The following is a 14,648-nucleotide window of genomic DNA, read 5'->3' as shown; positions in this document are numbered from 1 at the left end:
ATCGCGGTCGTGCATGCAGCCAGAAATCACTGAATCACTGAGATACTTGTTTGGATTAATTTGGCCCCTCGCGTGGCATTTATTTCAAACCATTCAAATGCTAAGGTGTCAAATTAATCAATTAAACATCGCTATATTTGATTCAGTGAATAAAGTTGGGGTGAAAAACAGCCACAAGCCACATCCTGTGGTGAGCCCCAACCCAAGCTGCAGGCACGCACGCACGCACTATAAAATAGTGCAGAAACAACCAAATATAAAGATAACGGAAAATATTTAATATGAAGGCATCAGGAACACCAGGCCCTTCTCTGATGTGTCCTTGAAGCCTCAACGAGTAAACGGCTAGTTCTCAGGCTCGATAAGAGCACGCTTTCCAGTGCTCTAGATTAACAACTACTCTAATATAAAATTGTTGCCCCAGCCCTTGTCTGACAGGCAAACTAACTCTCAAGATAAGCTAAATTGTGGGTCACTTTATGATTAACCGTAATAATAGTAAGAACACTCATAATAATATTAGGGAAAGCTGGCACTTGCCCGGTCTTTGTCGGAATAAAATAAAATAACTAACTCGAAAGATAAAATAGGATGTGCTAGGCTAAAATTGCCACCCCAGCCCATGCCTGGAAGGCGAGCATTGATCTTAGCTACAGCTAACAGCTGAAGTAGTTTAATGAAGACTAGAAATAATAATTATAATGCCCCAGCCCCTGACTGAAAGGCAAGCTTAAGTCTTAAACACCTCTCCAGGTTGACAAATATACAGTTTAAATGCATCGGATTTCCAACGGCCAAGGTGGCGAATCTGGGGATCCGAGAAACCTTGGTCAGCCACCAACAATGTGGCGCCGATCCGAAAAGCGTGAGATTTGTATTTGGATGAATCAAGTCCACAAAAGTTTAGTGCTTGCTGCAGTTGTTGTGTAAAATGGCTAGTTTGAACTGGGGATCCATCGGAAAAGCAGAACAAGGCACCCAGAGTGGTACCCCGCATAGAACAGTAATGTAAATAATTCACTGGGCAAAACTCTGTTCCCGTTGCGCAGTCCAAAACAACTGAAAAGGGGCGCCTACCCGACTTATGTTTGAAGTCGGTGATGACAATTGTCGCAGCAGTCACGCAATTGTCTTTCAATTGAAAATGAAGGTCTTGTATTTGCACTAAAGGTTTCAAAATTGCACCCTTGGCCGTGAGTTCACCTACTCGAAAAAAGCCATAGAAGGCCACCAAAAACATGGTCTGGTACAACAGCCTTTGATATGCTGATGAGTTGGTATGATCTAATGTGAGCACTAATCGTTGCAACATGCTGCGTGTTATTGGAAGTCAAACATCTGGTGAAGAGTATAGCTTACTGTGAGCCACTAGAACCTTCTGCACTAAAAACAGTTTAGTGGGATCAGGAAAATGAGCTAGCTTGTAAACGTAACTTAACGCTGAGACATATGTCGAGATGGTCGAGGAGGCAAACTTCTTTGCTGAGAGATATCATATAAACAATGCTAAATTGTTTACCAAGACCGGAAGGAGAGAGGCACGTAACTCGCAAAATTTAGATGAAAAATTGACATATGTTGACCAAGCTCCTTGGTAAGTCTTACGCAAACCCTCAGTAATGGCTGAGTGCAGAAGGTCGTTCAAGTGATGTGCCAGTTGTTTTCGGCGTCAGTTCTGTCTGCGTAAGGCGCTAGTGATCCAAATTTCTCTACCTGTAAGCGAGATAAAGCATCGCTCTCATAGTTAACATGACCAGCGATGTGCTTAGCATGAAACAAAATATTGTATTTAAGAGTGCAGAAAACTAAGTGCCTAAGCAAAGCCATAACTGAATGATCTTTAGAAGTTTGCTTATTGATTATATCAACAACTGCCTGATTATCCAAAAAGAAAACAATACATTTGTTACGCATAAGCGGTCCTCAAGTCTCAAGCGCCACGACAATCGGAAAGAACTCTAGGACAGTAATATTGAGTTGTTTCCAAGTGGCGGGCCACTCTCCAAAACACCAATGTGTGCCAAATACTGCAGCATAGCCCAAGGAACCCGCCGCGTCGGTAAATAAATTGAGGTTTTGGGAAGTGGCCCATCGCAATCCAAGGAAAAAGGATTTGCCATTGTACACGCTCAAAAATTCCCGCCAGACATTGAGATCGTGTTTACATTCCTGGGTTAATCTGACGTGATGTGTGGGTTTCCAGATACCTTTAGTCAAGTCTATCAAACGGCGTAGAAAAGCACGTCTGGGAACCACAACACAGCAGACAAAATTGAGGAGCCCTATTAAAGATTGTAGCTCTTTCAGCGTGATGCTTTTACAAGAGCAAAAATCCGCCAACTGGGTTAAGCATTTGGCAAGCTTGTCCTCTGGAAAACGAGCCTCCATCAATGCCGTATCTAAAGTGATCCCTGCGAATTGCAGAGCATTGGTGGTGCCCATAATTTTCTCATCAGCTATCGGAACGCCTATACGACAGCAAACGTAAAGAAAATTATCGAGATCTACCTGACATTTTGCCTCCAAATGCCCAATAAATAAGAAGTCATCTAAAATATGGATGAGCGATGATGCGTGCAATCTATATTTGGTGATCCATTCTAACGCAGTGCTGAATGATTCAAATATATTGCACGATGACGAGCACCCCATGGGAAGGCATTTGTTAAAGTAGAATTTCCCTTGCCATTCCATCCCGAGCAATGGAAAATTGCAGGGGGCTACAGGAATGATATGAAAAGCGGATTTGATGTCTGTCTTAGCCAGAAAACAGCCCTGTCCTATTGCTTTAATGAGCCTAACAGCATCATCGATAGTGGCATATCTTACAGTGGCTAACTCTTTAGGAATACCATCAGTAACAGATAACCCCTCCAGGTAAGACAAATGATGAATTAACCTAAATTCTCTCAGCAACTTTGTGAGAACGATGCCTAGGAGCGATACCCTGAAAGTTTCAAAGGGAGGCGTATCATACGGACCCACGATTCTGCGTGCTGCGAGCTCTTTTGACCACTTACCATTCATGCTAGTAGGATTGTCCATGGTGCTCTTCAGATTTGGGGATCAGATTGCAAGGGGAGAACCAAAATATCGTATTGAGAAACCGTGAATAAAGCCTTGGATAAGATAGTCTGAAGTTACGTTGTTGTAACCCTTAAGATAAAATGCAAGACAGTCGGGCCTTACCGGTGTTGGCCCGCGGCTCAACAACCGATGCTCGTCCCTGACTGTCACTCCCAGAGGGCATGCTAGAGGTTGCGTTGCTTGTGTTATTGTTCAGTCTGTTAGTGCTGCATTGGCTTATGGGATGGACTGCCCCACATTTAAAGCAGGAGTGTTTGAAATTGCAGCCCCTGCAGAAGTGACCGGAATGAAATCTCCAACACACCCCTTTGGGAAAGGACTGAAAGGGACACTGGTTGGGCCGCCTTGCATGAAAATCATAGTTTGAGTTTGGCCGTGAGGTGGTGAGGGAGCTACGCATAGCCTGGTCCCATAATTCCCAAGCCATGTTATCCCATGGGTATCAGTCAGGTTTAGACTGGCGAAGAAATCGGAACTGCTCGTCAGAATAGCACCAGTTAGCTTGTTTTGCTGCAATGTCCCTGACCACCTCACGATACTTCATCAGAGAACTTATCGCATTAGGTACCCTAATTGTATAAACAGCTACAAACACATTAAATGTAGTCACCCATTGGTCAGTGGATAAGCTACGCCATTTTGGCTTAACGTGCTCAAGGCAAAGACTAATATAATCATGGTCATTTGCGACAGATAATCAATATTTGGACTCTTCTGGTGATACGGAGAGGAGAGACCCGAAATCAACATATTTGTTTGCCCATATCTTTGCCTTGATATGATCCGAGACGCGAGACGCGAGGTCAAACGTGACACTGGAAAACGTGCCATCCGGTTTCTCGGACGCAAAGGTTAGCCTACCCGCAGCCACGGTGTTCATCAGATCTGCAATCTCTTTTGAGGCGGCATCTTCAACCACGGTGGGCTGTGACGTGGACTGATTACTAGGTCTCTGTTCGCCAACTGTGGGAGAGATGTTGAGAGTGCTGATGCCGGCCGACTGTAAGGCCCCAGAAATCATGTTTGATATCAATTCACTCGGTGCGGTGGGGCTGAACTGTGGTGCGGACGTCGTGCTGTTAGGCAGGGACGCAGACTTACCCTCTGAACAGCGCTGTTTCGCCGATACCGCATGTGTGAAACTTTTTGACGCCTGGCGCTTAGAGGCTTGTTTAGGAGGCATGCTTATGAAAAATTGAAATTATATTACTCAAATGTAGATAAGATTAAGGCACTGTGAAGCTCAAACCTAGTGGGTGTACTCCCCTTGTTTTAGCAGGCTGGAAACACTTCAGTCAATGAGCCAAGGGTGATTAATATGTTGAAAACAAATGGCACAAACAAATCCAAGACATTTAGTAAAGGCTTATATGAAAGCCAACGAATGTCAAGTACACATAGAAGCAGGCAACATAACAAAACCAACAATCCGAGACATTTCAAAAAGGACAGTTGTCCTATAATGGCCTGAGTGTGTTGGGCACACTAATGCAGTTAAACAGTAGCCGCCAGGTGATAACACACTAATTATGCCATAAATGTCAAGTGCAAGTAATTACAAATTCCAATATATCCTGCGAAATCTGTATAAATGATACATGTAATAAAAATTTTGTAATACTACCGTTAAAAGATTTTCAGAGATTTTCCCCTAAAGACCTTACTCTTTGTCCTCACCCAGGGGCATTTGGACAGCTTATGTGTCCCCAGCCTGGGGAATTTGCCCATTTCTTAAGAAAAATACTAATGCCTGGGGGCTAGCCTGGGCAGGATGGGCTCTGCTGGAATTGACTGATGCATTACCGTGATTTACTTTCTCTTTGTGGATGAACTTGTCATAAAACTGGTATAGGTAAGTTGGAGAACATGGCCAATAATGTTGGCCACCCATTTGCATTGAATCTGTTTGACTTCATCAACAGTTAGTTCTATTTTAGTAGTTAACTGCAGTTGAATGTTCAAAAACATCTTTTTGTCCAAAAAAACTTGAGTTAACTTAGCTCGTTTGAATGGTGCGGTGGCCCATTTGATGAAAGGTGAAGAGCTTTCATTTTAAAAACACAACAGCTTTCTGTAAATCTTTATAAATCAATGCGAGATCCCACGAGATCTCCTAGAGAAAACACACAACTAAGAAGTGGCATTTATGGCTGTCTTTTCTTGTTAAAAATATAGATAAGTTTCATGTTCCGATGGTCTTTATCTAGTTGGTATCGAAGCATGTTCTGCAAAAATTAATATGTTTCCACAACACTATCATCCGATCCAAAACCTGGTCCCCTGATTTCTGCCACAGGCTCTTGCAAGTGTAGCAGTGTAAGTTCATGTTCTTTTGCCAATTGTCCCACAGTTTCAACATTGATATTGGATGATTCCTGAACCTACAAGAAAGAAACAGTTTTAGCGAAAGAATTACTCTGTCAGCAATATTTAAAATGACAACCTAATGGTAATGTCTGAACACCAGACAGGTTCTCGATGCAGGCGGATTCCACACAAGAAAACACACACACATTTTCAAGCTGCCATCGTCCTTTTTATTGCCCTCCCCACAATGCCCTAGGGCTGGGATTGCACAGGCAACCCAGTTACATTCAGTAAATCTCCCCTTTTTAAACAAACGTGATGGTACAATGAAAGGTTAGACAAAATCTGGTGTAAAGTATAAACTATAATAAACAAAGGATACAACATCCAATGTCAATAAAAGACTTCCAAAATCAAAAAAATCGTAGTCCCTTGTTTAATGAATAACGTCTTAGTTAGAGCTCCAAGTTTAGTATAGTCCTCAGCTTAGCTCAGTCTTTCACATAACATAGTCCCTAAGCCACCTTGGCTCATTTCTCTGCCATATGGATCTTCGAGATTTGCTGGTCTGTTCTGGTGCCTGAGCAACAACGGGTTGTGGTGAAGGTTCCAGCGTAGGCTTGGTCACTGGTTCTTGTGGTAAGACTTCAAGCGGTTCAGGAACAGGAAGGGTAGCTTGTTCCATTGCTGGTTGCTGAACCAGTGGCTGTGCTAAAGGTTGTATTCCTACATGCTGTGGCTGCCGAGTCTGTGGTGTGGATCCTATGAACCTCTTCACACGTCCTACACTTCTCTCAAGTTGGGTTTCTTCTCATTCAATGACCACTAGGCCTCCTTTCTTGGATACTACACTCTATTGATCTAGATCATATGTTGTAGACAGCTTGTTTTGTTTCCTTTGCAACAACAGCACCTTGTCTCCTGCTACCTCTGACTCTGCAGCTCTCCTATTTGCAGCTTCAGACCCTCACTTTTTCTTCTCTGCATCCTGATCTCGGGCCTGCTGATCAGTGGTACCTGACCTCTCCTCCTTTTCGTCGCCTTTGAACTCTGGCATCTTGGTTTGGATTTTCTGTCCATACAACAGCTTGGCAGGGCTGACACCAGTCGTGGTGTGAGGTGTTGACCTGTATGCAAGAAGATATTTCTGTAGTGCTTGTGCCACACACATTGCCTTGAGTAGCAACTTATTGAGCTGAGTATTAAATAAAGAAAATTCCAGATTAATTTTGTGTTTCATAAGGTGTGAAAAATCGATTCCAAAGCAGAAAAATTCAAACAAACCGTTTTTAGATTGAAAGAATGCAACCTCATTGGAACAAGAGCAGTGGTAAAATAATTCAGGCAGAATTGGGGTCCGCCTATTACTGCCATCCCTGTCCTTTGCACTGACGGGATCATTAACCTTGGTATTTACGAGGGATATGTCAACGCGGTGACGTTTCTGAATTTCACGAGTGATAAGCTGTCTTAACCTGCTTCTATTCGATGGAATAAATCCGCAATCAGTAATAGTATTAGGTAAGGAAAGTCTGTGAGCCAAGTTCAATTCACGAGGTTTAATTTTTCCTTAGGTGAACTGCCCAAGCTAAAAGACACATTCCTTGTTGTTGATTGTTTCTCTGAAATGCTGACTAGATTGGTAATCAGGATTATTTTCTCAACATCCAGTCTGACTTTTATTTTTTGTTTGCGTTCACGAATTTGTTTTTGTGTCTCTCATAGATAATGCCGCAATTCACTACTTCCAGGCAGCTATTGATGCTTTTCACACCACTGGAGCTACAGTTATCTTCTTGCCACTGTATAGCCCTGATTTTATGCCATTAGAAGAGCTTTTTGCTCAAGTAAAAAATTGGATCAAAGAAAATGATGCAGCATGGCAATTCTGTAGGGATCCAGAATTAATGATTGAAGATGCTTTCCTTCAAGTTACAGAAGAAGAAGTCAGAAACTATATTGAGCATGCAGAAAATTTTTAATGGAACAAACTTTTAACGCTCTCTTATTACAATAAATTATAGATCACTCAGTTCTTTCAGAAGCTTTTCCTTTTGGGCAAGGTGCTCATTATTTGAAAGAGTGCTATCATTAGTCAAAGCTTTCAGGTCTTTCAACTGTTGTAAAATGGTACTTCGTATCCGTATCTACAAAGACAAAAAAAGCAGAAGCATGTGAAAGTCCAATAAAACATGTTAACGTGCACAAATTTAATACCATGGGCTACTGTACTTTAATTGTTTTACGTACTTTACTCTCAGCGCTATCTTTGAATTGCACAGACTCATGATTGCTTGAACTGGATGGTTTGTCTTTGCATTTTTTCCACCTCCCTGTAAAAAATGGCAAGTCTAGGGGTTCATCCTCACTGTCATGAGTTCCATTTAGCTGAACACCAAAACTCCAGTGAGCTGTATTCAGTTCCTGTGTTAACTAATTAGGGAACTTAAGCAGCATGATGGCAACACCAACAAAAACGTCACTTGAAAACATAACTTTATTTTATTTGTGCTACTTAGCCATTATTTTAACTCGTTCGACTTCTACAGAAATGGTGAACTACCCAGGAACCAAATTGGTAGGGGTGGTGCTCAAGTTAAGAAAACTAAACAAAAAATTTGCCATTGTGTGAATTTGGTCATTTTACGTTGATGTTTTGCAGAGGACAGCAAAGAAATGTACCAAATTTAAAATGTACATGTAAAACTATTGTTTTTGCTCATGAAACCTTTTGTTTTGTGGCATTTTCGCTGTTGTCATTGCTTAGCTCCCTAATAGCTATGAATGCAGCTAACTGACTTAAATGGTACCAACACAAAAAACTAAAATTTTACCATGAAACATGATTAACAGCTAGCGCTGGGGCTCAAACATAACGATTTTCTTCACTACTGCATGAATACAAGATTTTTTACTTTTCTACTCAGTAAAAGCTGTAAAAGTGGCACAAAATTAACATATGTGTATGCAAGTGGACTCCGTGAGTTTTGAGTGAGTTAAATGCTAATTCACATGGCGTTATAAAAATAATTTGAAGAAAAATATTGATGAACATAATTCTTACAAACTTTACAGTGTAAAACTGAGACAAAAATGAAATCTTTTTAATAATCAGACTCCCTCATTCCTTGTACTGAGAATGTTTGATGTGATGGGCGGGAAATTTAAAGTTCCTTAACAACATCCTGGCCAAACAACGCAGTTTAAACTCTGGGAGTTTGCAATGCTGTCACAACCTTGACAGGTGTGCTTCATAACTTGACTGCACTTCTTCTTCATCATCAGTCATAATCTCAGAACTGGGTCCATGGTTAGCTACACAAAACAATAAATTGCTTAAAACCAGTTCTTGATCATCACAAGCAGAATAAAAGAAGCTTGAATTCCAGCAGTCTTCTTGAGTAACACACTCTCCTGAGTATGCAACCTAAGGAGATGGGGATGATATTCAGGATAAAATTACTATACCTTTTCTTTTCTTCCCCAATGTTGAGGTGAATGAGTTCTTAGCTTTAGGTAAGTGTGGATCGACCCACAAAGTAATCATCCCTTTTTTCACCAAGGACAATGCCTCAGCAAGTAGAACTTCCAGGTAATGGAAAACTTCTTATTTCCTTCACCGATGTAACCAAAAGTAAAGTTACAATCTGCTGCTGGCCAGAGTTCCTCTGTGCATCTCTCCAATAAGTAGGCTTTTAATCTAGTAACCTAGAGGCTTTTAATCTAGTAACCTAGAGTAAATCTAGAAGCACGTGTTGAACGGAATACGAATTGTGCGAGTTTTTGTTTTTCGCTTTTAAGACACGCAGACAAATGTTTACAGTGTTTTCTTCCATCCTACTTGTCGCACCTCAAAATAAATTAAGAACAACCCACATTACCTTTTGGTCTTGCTTTTAAGCTTGAAACTTTTATCCGGCAACCTTAATCAAAATAACTGTAGACATGAGTGCTTTACTAGAAAATATACCACTCTTAAAATTTATATGAAACTTAATCAGGGACTGGAGTGGCTTGTTTTTCAGATCCTCACTAGTGAGGATATTGATGATGGCATTTCCCACTTCTTCACCATTGTATGTGCTAAGTTTGTGTCTGGTAAGTTTATTACCCAGGCAGTGAGGCCTGGGTTTAAATTTTGGCCCTGTTTCTTTCCACATTGAGTCACAAATCGCCGTCTGGTCTCTAAAGCGCATGTGTCACCTGTGCATGCATATGGCACATGGAATTTGCAGAAGTTGTCATCGTGAAAAGTTAGTACGGATTCCATGATTTCTAGGGTGAAGAAAACACATACAAACGAACACACCGTTCGAGGTAGACTAACACTAAAGGACGCTAAGTGTTTTTGGAACGGGTCGGTCTGCACGCCTTACGAGAGATCAATTTACGAGCGAACATTTTGAGTGAATTTATCAAGAATTATGTTATACCAAAGGAGCCATCGACTGGGGCTATCAACTTGATAAAAAGCAATCTTGTTCCCAGAGCCTTCATTACCCTTGTCCAGCAGAACGGAAAACCGAAGACCTCTGGGATAAAGCGTTTTCAATAACAGGATTCTTGTTATTCCGGTCAAACTGCGCAGGCGTGCGTGTCTAGTTCAAGATGGCGTCTGATTCCTTGGCTGACTTGGAGACTCTTAGAAGGTTATCACGTTTTCCTTAAAGAAACTAGGTCAACCCGAATGAGAATTGATGAGGGAACAATACGATGCCATAAGGGGAAAATGTTCTTAGAAAAAAGGTCGCTGCTAGCGGTGTTACTAACTGGATCTGGCAAATCGTTGACTTATCAATACCTTAACTAGGACTTTTTGACTTCATCCCAAGCGGCTTCGATCCTGTACGTCAAGATTCTGCTGTACTCGTTGTGTCTCCTCTAAGCGCAGTAATGAGAGAGCAGCTAGACAAGTTGGAAGCGTTTTTTACGTCTGCATTCTGCAAAGTAAGCTTATCTTAGAGAATCAAGGTAAACAAAAAGTAACAAATATTCCGAGAAATCAGCATGTGTAGTTTGCTTTTTGCACATACAGAGGTCTCTGTTTATATCAATAGTTTGGCAAAAATGCTTAGAACATTGAGAGGAGTTTAACAGGATAGCCCAAGCCGTAGTTCATTTGGTTCTGCAATGGTGCCGGTTATTTCTTATCATTGTTTTCAATAGCTATGTCATGTTTTACATTTAATGATTTATAGGAATTTAGTGACTGTTTGGTACAAAGTGTTTTTGGATTTGACAACATTGTCCTTCTAGTTCCATATGTTTTTACAACTGTATTTATAGCAAGTTCAAGTTGTTATTTGTATTCTGCAGTCTATTGAGCAGTGATAGCTGCAATACTTAATTATATTTGATGTTTGCATGTACCAGGTTGGCACAGGTCAGGAAATGGTCAGGGAAAAAATTCTTCAAGGTCAGGGAAAGTAAGGGAATTTTATTTGGATTCAGGGAAAATTGGCATTTTGAAGAAAAGTCAGGGAAAATTGAATTAATACCATTGAAGGCTGGAAGAAACATTTGGGGTCACTGTGATCTCAACAATATTTTTCCTTATATATGAAGATGGAAAATTTGTTGAAAAATATCACACTTTATGGGCAAGTGGAGGATGAAGCCACTACTAAACCTGACATTTTGCATTTCTTTGGTCAGGGAAATTTTATTTTTATCAGGGAAAAGTCAGGGAATTTTGAAAAGGATGCCTGTGGCAACAATGTGTACCTGTATTTTAATGTATCAATGAAATAATTATTTTCAGTTAAATATTCCAATCAATATCCAACTCTTTACCACACTGTACTTAGGCAAGTGACCTGATTTGTGAAGTAATTATTTATTAAAAGTGGAGAAGTCTTTAAGTTATGTTCTTGAAAAAAATATATTGATACATAAAGGGGAAGTATCACCAAGATTTTGACCTAACTTGGTCAAAATTACTTAGGAACAAAATAATTCTAAAAATGAAGAGAAAAGAATACAACAAAATGATTGCATGAAAGAGGAAGTATTTATGATTTGTCCATGTTCTAGAAAGAAAGAACTTGAAAAACATTAGCCTAAAATTTTTCAAGTTTAGGTTCATTCTAAATCTATTTATTTACTGATCAGAGACACTTCGCGCAATTTAATACTCTGCTTTACATACGTAATACTTTTTTTTCCATCACATTCAGGCTAGCCAGTGCATCTTTTTCCTATTTTTTAATGGCTAATTAAGTAGCACAGTTACAAAATTTAAAATGGATTTATAGCCTTGCATGTTTCAAAGGTAGATGTAGTATAAAGCTATTGGTGTATGTGACTCTGGTGTTTAAAATTAACAAAAATATGTTAGGGACAGTCATTATTTCTTTGTTCTCTGTTGCTTAGTGGATTTCTGGTCATAGCTTAGATATATGTTTCCATGGTTTTCAATGATTTTGTATCGAATCTGTTGTATCCAGTTATACAAATGACAATTGACAATAATTATTAATTCCCCATTGCTCTTCAATTATTTTTCTTATTTATACTCCAATGTTAAATAAACTGAGGTTGTTATCACAGTGAGAGCTAAGAAGAATAATTTTAAAATCCAAATGTCTCCGTTGTCATGAATATGTACATTTGTGTCAATGTTGCTGGACTAAAGCAGTGGATTGAGATAGAAGGGGTGTAGAGAGGCTATCTTTGTCCATTAAAGTAGTACTGATTTTCCTAATTTTTGAAAGAAAGTTCCTATTTTTCAATAGTGTGTTTCCTATTTTCCTATTTTTCTGAAAAACCATGCTGCTGGACACCCTGCAATAACTGAGGAGAATGTACTCCCTTTGTAATTACATATGCAAATCGTTAGACACTCAAGTCTTCTCGGATGAGGACAATAAACCATATGCCCCGTCTCCTGCATCTTCAGTGTTGCATGGTTTAATAGCAGGTGACATTAAAGAACCCACACACTTATCGCAAAGAGTAGGGCACGTAGTTCCTGGTGTTGTGGTCTGGTCTTGTGTTACAGGTTGGTGCTTTACATAGGGTTAACCTTACTGCACCTTTAACCCTTGGACAGAATTGTCCAAGAAAAATTACTATGGCATTTGCAAAGATTGGTTTCCTTACAAATTAGTTTAATATTCCCCCCAGTGCCAGTACTTGCACTTACAGGAACTGCTATGAGAGACACAAAGTGTGAAATAATCATGGGGCTATCAAATCCAGTGGTCATTCAATGTAATCCAAGCAGGGAAAATAACTTTTATGTTTCTCATGTCAGTGCAGTCAGGGGAGATAACAAATAAGGTGAAATTTTAGACCCAGTTGTCACTGAGCTGAAATTAGAAAAGCTAAATATGCCTCTCACCCTATTTCCCTGTTGTGGCTAATATTAAAATCAAAAACTTTATTGATTTTGAACTCAATGGTATGTAAACACAAAGTCAGAAAATTAAAAACATTATGCCATCTTGCAACTTTACAAACCTCACAATTACACAGACCAAAATTTACATTTCTTGGCTGGTTCAGTGGCTGAAGGTGCCCGAATAGATTCTGGAAGAATTGTATAAAACCTCGGTGTCGACCTGCGTTTGATTCCTTTGAATTGTGTTACCCACTTTGATTCTCGTTCTTTCGCCGCAAAAGGACTTTTCTCCGTCTCCTCCCCCTCTTGTGAGTTTTCTTGTTCGGTACAAGACCTCTGACACAAGTTGTTCTACTCAGAAAATTGCTACAGTCGAGTGTGATGATAATTAATTTCAACCAATTTTCCTGTGCAAGACCATCACTTTCACTATAAACACTGAGACCAGATACCTTCACTGTAACACTCCAAAGGTTCTCGCTCTCAAATCTAGCTCCAAACAAATCAATCGGATTGCTGAAATATTTCAGCATCTACAAACACGTTGATTTAGAAATTGAAGTGATTTCCCAGTGTTTCGTACGCCTTGTTCGTGCTCGAAGCGATCGTACTCAGAGTTTGTACATACATCGCGGGCGGTTTAGAATTGGAAATCTGGGAACAAATTTACTGTTTTTCAACTTCCGGTGCAACTGCACAAGCTCTCTTTATGGCCAATGAAATATCAAGCTGAAACACTATCCCAGAGGTCTTCGGTTTCCCGTTCCGCTGGACAAGGGTAACGAAGGCTCTGGGAACGAGATTGGATAAAAAGCATCTTCAGAAGTGTCATTGTATTTTTAGATGTGATCGTGAACCAAGCAGAATCCCAGCATGAACTCAAGAACGTCTGAGCAACAAGAGCAGAAAGGTTAGAGAATTTGTTTGCAAATGTATCTGTTCGAGTACACCTAAGTAAAATGCTCTGAGAAACTTCGTAAAGTATAATAAAGATAAAATCTCAAACTAGACAATATTCTCTCATTATTTTCTTGAAACAGTTATGTGTCTTTTCAAGAGTGAAACTCATGTAGCGAATTATTGCACATTTAAGCTGAAAGAAACTAATGTATGATGATGTTGACCCCAGCAAAACAATTCTTGGCTTGCACTGTCACGCAATCCTGACGCAATAAAAAATTTATTCGAAAACCATTTAGTGGATAAAATCAAGAAATTGTGATGTTATAGGAAATTAATAAAGATGACACTCATCTAACTTTTAAGTCTGTTCGTTTTCCCAAGCTCAGATATTCATCGAAATATTTTGCACAAATTTACAGAGACCAGAACATTTAGCTCAATTGCAATATAGCTAGTGCTTCTCAGTATAACGACTGCCTGAGTACACGCAGCAAAGCATCTAGTCTACATAATAAAGAGAAAATTACATGGTGGCACGAAGATACGAAATATATTTTCTTGTGTTAAAAACAATATTTTACTCACTCACATTGTTTTTACCACTCAAAAATATTCATATCTTGGCGCTACCGTGTAATATCCTCTCTGTCTAAGCCTGAAATTACCATCACATATCTATCATGTATAAGACTTGAGGATTTCAGTACAGTGATTTTTTGTCCACTGTAAAAGAGATCATATAAAAATTCTGACTTTAAAATTTCAGATGTTTATTTCGGACGTTTTATTTTCGGACAGACAAATCTCCAACAAAAAATTTCAGACATGCTGAGACAGCTATAAAATTCAATTCACACCTTAATAAGATACAAGCAATAATTCCTGCATTCTGATTGGTTAAGAATGTGTCAATTAATCCCAAATCAGTGCAGTTTCACCTGGGCAAAAAAGTCAAATTGAGTGCAAAACAGTGAAATTGAAAATGATTGACAGCTTCTACAAAATTGAG

The 14,648-nt window shown here is 39.6% G+C and overlaps 1 pseudogene; it reads left to right on the top strand.

Annotated features, from left to right (window-relative positions):
- Positions 1-6,124: 6,124 nt before the first annotated feature.
- On the top strand, positions 6,125-7,420 carry LOC145486835 (uncharacterized; annotated as a pseudogene).
- Positions 7,421-14,648: the final 7,228 nt, after the last annotated feature.

The sequence above is a fragment of the Orbicella franksi genome, chromosome 5 (assembly GCF_964199315.1).
Source record: "Orbicella franksi chromosome 5, jaOrbFran1.1, whole genome shotgun sequence".
Classification (NCBI taxonomy): domain Eukaryota; kingdom Metazoa; phylum Cnidaria; class Anthozoa; order Scleractinia; family Merulinidae; genus Orbicella; species Orbicella franksi.
This window is presented reverse-complemented; position numbering and strand designations above follow the sequence as displayed.